Source organism: Salminus brasiliensis, chromosome 16, assembly GCF_030463535.1.
Source record: "Salminus brasiliensis chromosome 16, fSalBra1.hap2, whole genome shotgun sequence".
Lineage (NCBI taxonomy): Eukaryota > Metazoa > Chordata > Actinopteri > Characiformes > Bryconidae > Salminus > Salminus brasiliensis.
Window position 1 is genome coordinate 1,539,445 of NC_132893.1, and position 6,781 is coordinate 1,546,225.

Consider the following 6,781-nt stretch of genomic DNA (forward strand, 5'->3'; position numbering starts at 1 on the left):
AAGCCTGTAAGTTCTTTAAGGTGATGAAGCAGGAAAAAATGTTCTAGGGTCAGAACATCTCCTAAACATCAGGCAGGTCTTGTGGGGTGTTCCTGGTATGCAGTGGTCAGTACCTACCAAAAGTGCTCCAAGGAAGGACAGCCAGTGAACCGGCGACAGGGTCATGAGCAACCAAGGCCTCACTGATGCTCTGGAGGTTCCACATCACAACTTTCCTGTCTTAAGGCTGTGTGCGTCGCCATGGTGCGTTGCTAAACTTTAATCAGCTGTAAATCCTAACCCTAACACTAATCTTAAATCCTAACCCTAACCTTAACCCTAACCCTTAATTTCTAATCTTAAATCCTAAACCCTAACCTTAAATCCTAACCCCAACCCTAACCCTAACCCCTAACCTTAAATCCTAACCTTAACCCTAACCCTAAACCCTAACCTTAAATCCTAACCCTAACCTTAAATCCTAACCCCAACCCTAACCCTAAACCCTAACCTTAAATCCTAACCCTAACCTTAAATCCTAACCTTAACCCTAACCCTAAACCTTAACCTTAAATCCTAACCTTAACCCTAACCCTAAACCCTAACCTTAAACCCTAACCTTAAATCCTAACCCCAACCCTAACCGTAAACCCTAACCTTAAATCCTAACCCTAACCTTAAATCCTAACCTTAACCCTAATCTTAAATCCTAACCTTAAATCCTAACCCTAACCCTAAATCCTAACCCTAATCTTAAATCCTAACCCTAACCTTAAATCCTATCCCTAACCCTAATCTTAAATCCTATCCCTAACCCTAATCTTAAATCCTAACCATAACCCTAAATCCTAACCCCAACCCTAACCTTAAACCCTAACCCTAATCATAAATCCTAACCTTAACCTTAAATCCTAACCCTAACCTTAACTTTCATCTTAAATCCTAATCTTAATCTTAACCCTAAATCCTAACCTTAAATCCTAACTCTGACCCTAATCCTAGAAGACAACTTGGAATTCAGGTGAATGTTGGTTGAATGTCAGGTTCAGGTATCTACAATGGGCCGTCCAAGTAAAGTGATCCTTTCTATAAACAAACATCTACATGAATTTTTTCCTCGTAAACTGAGAACCATCAAACCTTCTAGGCAAAAACCATCAAATGGTCCTTTTAGCTGGAACCATTGATTTGTCTGAGGAACCCTTGAAGAACCCTTTTTGTAAAGACTGCAGTGTTTCAGCTGAAGGTCACAGACTGAATGAGGTGGGATGTGATGTTCTGTGTGTGACAGTAGTGTGATTTTATACAGCAGCACCGGTTCTGAGAGTCCGAGGCTCGCTCAGCGATGCTCTCCTCCTGTTCCTCAGCAACATGTTATTCTATTAGAGCCTCTCAGAATAGCAGCAACAGCTTCTCTTATAGCGGCTTTCTTTCTCTCCTCCACCTTGTGCACGTTAGGCTGGTGTATTTTTACACTGAGTGGGAGCCCGGCACCGACCCAGCGCTGAGAACAGAGGAGCAGGGATTTTAATTAAGTCCAGGCTTAATGGTTTTCTGAGTGCTGGGTTATAGTGAGTGATTTGTGTTTTTACTGACTGGCAGATTAAAGCAGCTGGAATAATCAGCACCAGCATGACCTGCAGTCTTAAGCCTCTGCGGTGTGAATTCCCATGCGAGCACTGCTGTGCCTGTGCCCCGCTGAGAAAGGACGCAGGGATCTGTGGGGCCGGCTTTGGCCCAGGTGAAGCCGGAGCGAAGAGGGAAATGAGGCTCTGTTAGACACTGACGTCTGAAAGCAGCGAGGATCTGCTGATAAACAGCAGCGTTTAACTGTGGGCTTAATCACTCCTCGCTGTCTCCCTTACATAACAGCCAAACCCATACTGAACCACTCTATAGAGAGAGAGAGAGAGAGAGAGAGAGAGAGAGGAGGGGAGAGGAAAGAGTAGGAGAAAGGCGGCGAAAGACAGGGAGAGAAAGAGCAAAAGAGAAAAGAGGGCGAGAGAGAAGGAGACAGAAAAGGAAAAGAGAGAGAGAGAGCGAGAGAGATAGAGAAATGACAAGAGAGGGAGAAAGAGGAGAGGTGAAAGAGGGCGAGAGAGAGTGGGAGAGACAGAAGGCAAGAGAGAGAGAAAGAGAATGAACAATAGGGAAAGCACAAAAAAAGGGTAAGAGAGGCTAAAAGGGAGAGACCAAGGGCGAGAGTGTAAGAGATGATGATAAGAGAGCAAAAGAGAGAGAGAGAGTAAGTGAAAGACGGGAGAAAGCAAAAGAGAAAAGAGGGTGAGAGAGAAGGAGACAGAAAAGGAAGAGAGAGAGAGAGAAAGAAAGAGAGAGAGAGAGAGAGAGAGAGACAGAGAGAGAGAGGGGGCGAAAGAGAAGGAGACAGAAAAGGAAGAGAGAAAGCAAGAAAGAGAGAGAGAGAGAGAGAGAGAGAGAGAGACAGGGCGAGAGAGAAGGAGACAGAAAAGGAAGAGAGAAAGCAAGAAAGAGAGAGAGAGAGAGAGAGAGAGAGAGGGCGAGAGAGAAGGAGACAGAAAAGGAAGAGAGAAAGCAAGAAAGAGAGAGAGAAAGAAAGAGAGAGAGAGAGAGAGAGAGAGAGAGGGCGAGAGAGAAGGAGACAGAAGAGGGAAAAAGAGGGAAAGAGAACGAGAAAGACCTTACTTACCTACCCACCCACCCAGCATCCACCATGGCACCCACCTACCTGTCAAGCCCACCCACCCACCTACCTATCTATCCATCCTCCCACTCGCACCACCCACCTATCTATCTACCCAACCCACACACCAAAAACCCACCCACCTACCTACCCATTTACCCGTCCACCCATAACAATCACCCACCCACTCATGCCACCTACATACCTATCAAACCCACTCACTTATCTAACCAAAGGTCTATCTACCTACCCACATATCCACCCAACCACCTACCTACCCATCCACTCATGCCAACCACCCACCATGCCACACACCTACCTATCAAGCCCACCCACCCACCTAACTACCTATCCAATTCACACACCAGAAACCCACCCACCCACCTACCCACCCATTACCTGCCCACCCATGCCATGCTCATCATACACACAAATCCCGGCCCAAGCTCCAGTGACATTCACCCTGTATGTTTGCGTGCGTGTGTGCATCCATGTCTTCCCAGTCCTCTGTTTCAATGTGAGCAGTGCCTCTTAGGATGACCCCTAAACAGTGCAGAATCTTCTGGACGGGGTCCGCGGGTCAGTTACGCTAATGTAAGTTGACTGCGCTCAGTGAATGTGCTTTAAATAAGCCTTAAATGTCCAGTGGAGGCCCAGCGGCGAAGAGGAAGGGTCAACACAGGGCAAAGCACTCTGTGAGAACCCTGTAGGGAAGCGTGATCACTGAGCTTTGAATTTTCCTCAGATGTGTATTTATGTGTACAAGTGTGTGTGTGTGTGTGTGTGTGTTGTTTATACATGTTAACACCATCATTTACAATGTAAAAGAAGGGCTGTTAGTTTGATACGCTATGTGTCCAAATGTTTGTGGACACCTCTTCTAATGAATGCATTCAGCTAATTTAAGTTGCACCCATCTAACACAGATATGCACTTGCATGTCCGACATCCGGACCTCACTAACGCTCTTGTTGCTCAAATCAAATCCTCAGAGCAATTCTCCTCCAAAATCTATTAGAAAGCCTTCTTCCCTTCTTTTCAACAAAAAAAACTCTTTGTAGGAGAAACTCTTTGTAATACCCTCGATTTCAGAGGAAAAAATACATGAGCAAGTGTCCCAATACTTTTGTCTAAATAAATTACCTTATATTTACCAAAAATCTAAACAATTCATTAAAGCACCATAAAAAATTATCATTTAAAATATAGAAAAAATTAAGCCTTACTAGGCCATGCTAGCTACATTAGCCTCGTAGCTCCAGTGCATGAAAATCCTTTGCTAACAAGTTAGCATTTATTTGCATCCACAGTTTTCACTGTTAGTGATGAACAGTTTTGAAGTGAGCATTACCTGGGACGACTGACACTCTACCTGTGGCCTTGATGCCAGCCGTGTGTGTGTAGCAGCGAACCGCGAGTGTGTGTGATTAGCTTTTCCGCAACATCAGTGCTGAAGGCCATGTGCCTTAGCGAGACTGTCCACGGCCTGCTGTGCTTTTAAGCTGAACTGAATTTGAGCAAGGTCATTCTAGCCCAGGGTGGGACCACACCTTCAAAAGTGGTGGGGCATATGAATAATGTATCGGGTTTAAGCGGACTAGCAGCTAATTTGCTGGCAAAAGACAACTGGGTCACTGACTGATTAGCTAAAACCTCCCTCAGTACTGTATATATACAATATAGCGTGTGTCATGGCTAAATTGTATTTGTAATATGTAATATTTAGTTGCTAATAAATAATAAACATTTTCATGGACAGGGACAGTGATATTTAATAAATGTAGCCATAAAAATCATATATCATATGTATAAGACTGGGCCTCTGTTTTTAATAATACTGCATACACATAAGCAAGCGTTATATATATCGGACACATACATAATACACTGTATGGAGCATACATATATATTTCTACTGGTAGATACATGTAAATATACATCCACTATATGGGCAAAAGTATTGGGACACACTTCTTGTGATTGAATTTAGGGTGTCTGATTCAGTTGCGTTGCCACAGGTGTGTAAAATCAAGCCCCTAGCCATGCAGTCAGCCTATACACAGACTATGGCTCCTGTGAGTAGACTGTGGAGCAGCTAACCTCTATAATATCCAAGGGTGGCTATTGCCACTATTAGTTAGGGGGTCATAATATTCTTATATGACTCTGTAGATCAGATTTATCCAGCACTACCAAGCGATTTAGCTGGAGCAAGTCTGCCGACAGCATTTTCTTGGACCGGCTCAGTGCAATAATGGAGCTGTGTGAATTTACGAGGGTAATGGCCGTTTAAAAGTGGCCTCAGTTGCCTCTTTTGCCTCGTTTGCGTAAACTGTGGTCAGAAGGATTGGGTCTGACAGCTGAACACCAGTTTAAAACGCCCACCTGAGCGGAGTCTAATTATACAGAAGAAATGAATCTGGGCAGAATCTCTATATAACCCCCTGTTTTCAGTCCAGGACCAGCCGAGGGTAGAGAGCGGTGTAGCAAGACGGCTGAATCGGTCAGAACGTAGCTCTAAGGCCAAGAAGATCAGACAGACGGAGTGACGGTGCGAGTAAAGCTGCACGCTTCTTGAACAGACACTCTGGCCCCAAATACTGATTCGATTACAGATAAATATTAATAGACATATGCTAGGTGGCCAAATGTTTGTGGACACCCCTTCTACTAAATGCATTCAGGTACTTTAAGTTTAAGTTGCACCCATTGCTGCTGACACAGATGTTCAAATGGATACACATGCAAATCTAGTCTCTGTAGAGAACTCGCAGCCAATACTGCCAATAGAATAGGACTATCTGGAGCAGATAAAACAGATGTATCTATTGGCACCATGCTGCCTAATGCCAGGCGTGGGCTAGAGGGGTTTAAAGCCCCCCAGCAGCATTGAGCTGTGGAGCAGTGGAGTTAACTGTGTTCTCTGGAGTGATGGATGGTGCTCCATCAAATACTTATTATGCATGGGATGAGTTGGGGGTAGCTGAATGCAATCAAATCCTCACAGCAACGCTTCTCCAAATGCCTTCTTCCCTGGACAGTAGAGAAAGTTACTTCAACAACAAAAGCAGGATCAACTCTTTTTCGCATTGCTGTGAGGATTTGGTTGCGTTCAGCTACAAGAGTGTGCCTTAGTGAGGTCAGGATGTTGGACAATCACCACCCCACCTCATCATCCCTAACATCTCAGCTCATCCCTTCATCCCAAAAGTACTGGATGTACTGCTCCACAGCTCAATGCTGGGGTGCTTTATACCCCTCTTGCTCACACCTGGCATTAGCTGAGTGCATTCATTTAGAAGGGGTGTCCACAAACATTTGGACATGCAGCTATTTACAGTTTACAATGTCCAGACAGGCATTTCTAGGCCTCACCAGCGCTTCTTCAGCCATTATGTTTCTCTTAAAAGTGGAAATAGGCTGCATTAGTCTGCGCTTATGGCTTGAATGATGGGCAATGAGCTTATGAATCAGCGGCACTGCAGATCGTTGTTTGTCAGCAGCGCATCGTCACTGGCTCGGCTTTACGGTTTGACTAATTGTTAGTTCAAATATAGCGACATAGTTAATTAGCTGGCGTTCTGCTTGACGCTGTCACAATGCATCAGCCTGGAGTTCTCGTAATGATGCGTCCCAGATATGAATAGATCGCGTTAGCCTGCCTGATCATCCCAAACGGAAGCTTGCACACTCTTTTAGTGCCAGGTGAGATGTCTCCGAGAGACAGAGGGAGACAGAGACAGACAGGGAGAGTTGCGCTCTACCTTGGTGTGGGGTTAGAAGGAGGTCAGCTGTTGTTTATTGAAGTGCGGATGTAGAAATCAGCCCCTGCTGTTCCGCAGTGATGCAGGGGGTGGGTGGGGTGTAAGGTGGGGTGTAAGGGGGGCGCAGTACCCACTCTGTTTTGTATTCCCATCTTCGCTCTTTGTGGAGTGTCTCCTTGTCTTTCTGCATGAGTGTAAAGTGCTGAATGCTGCTTTTCTACCCCCAGCCTAGCCTAGTCTCACAGGCCAGACGTCTGCCTCTGCTAAGACGCTCTGGTGGGTTTCATCACTCAGTGCAGCCAAGATGTCCACCACCTCTTTTCCAACTGCTGCTGATGCAGCATCGCTAGGAGGAAAGCGGGACTAACAGACACCT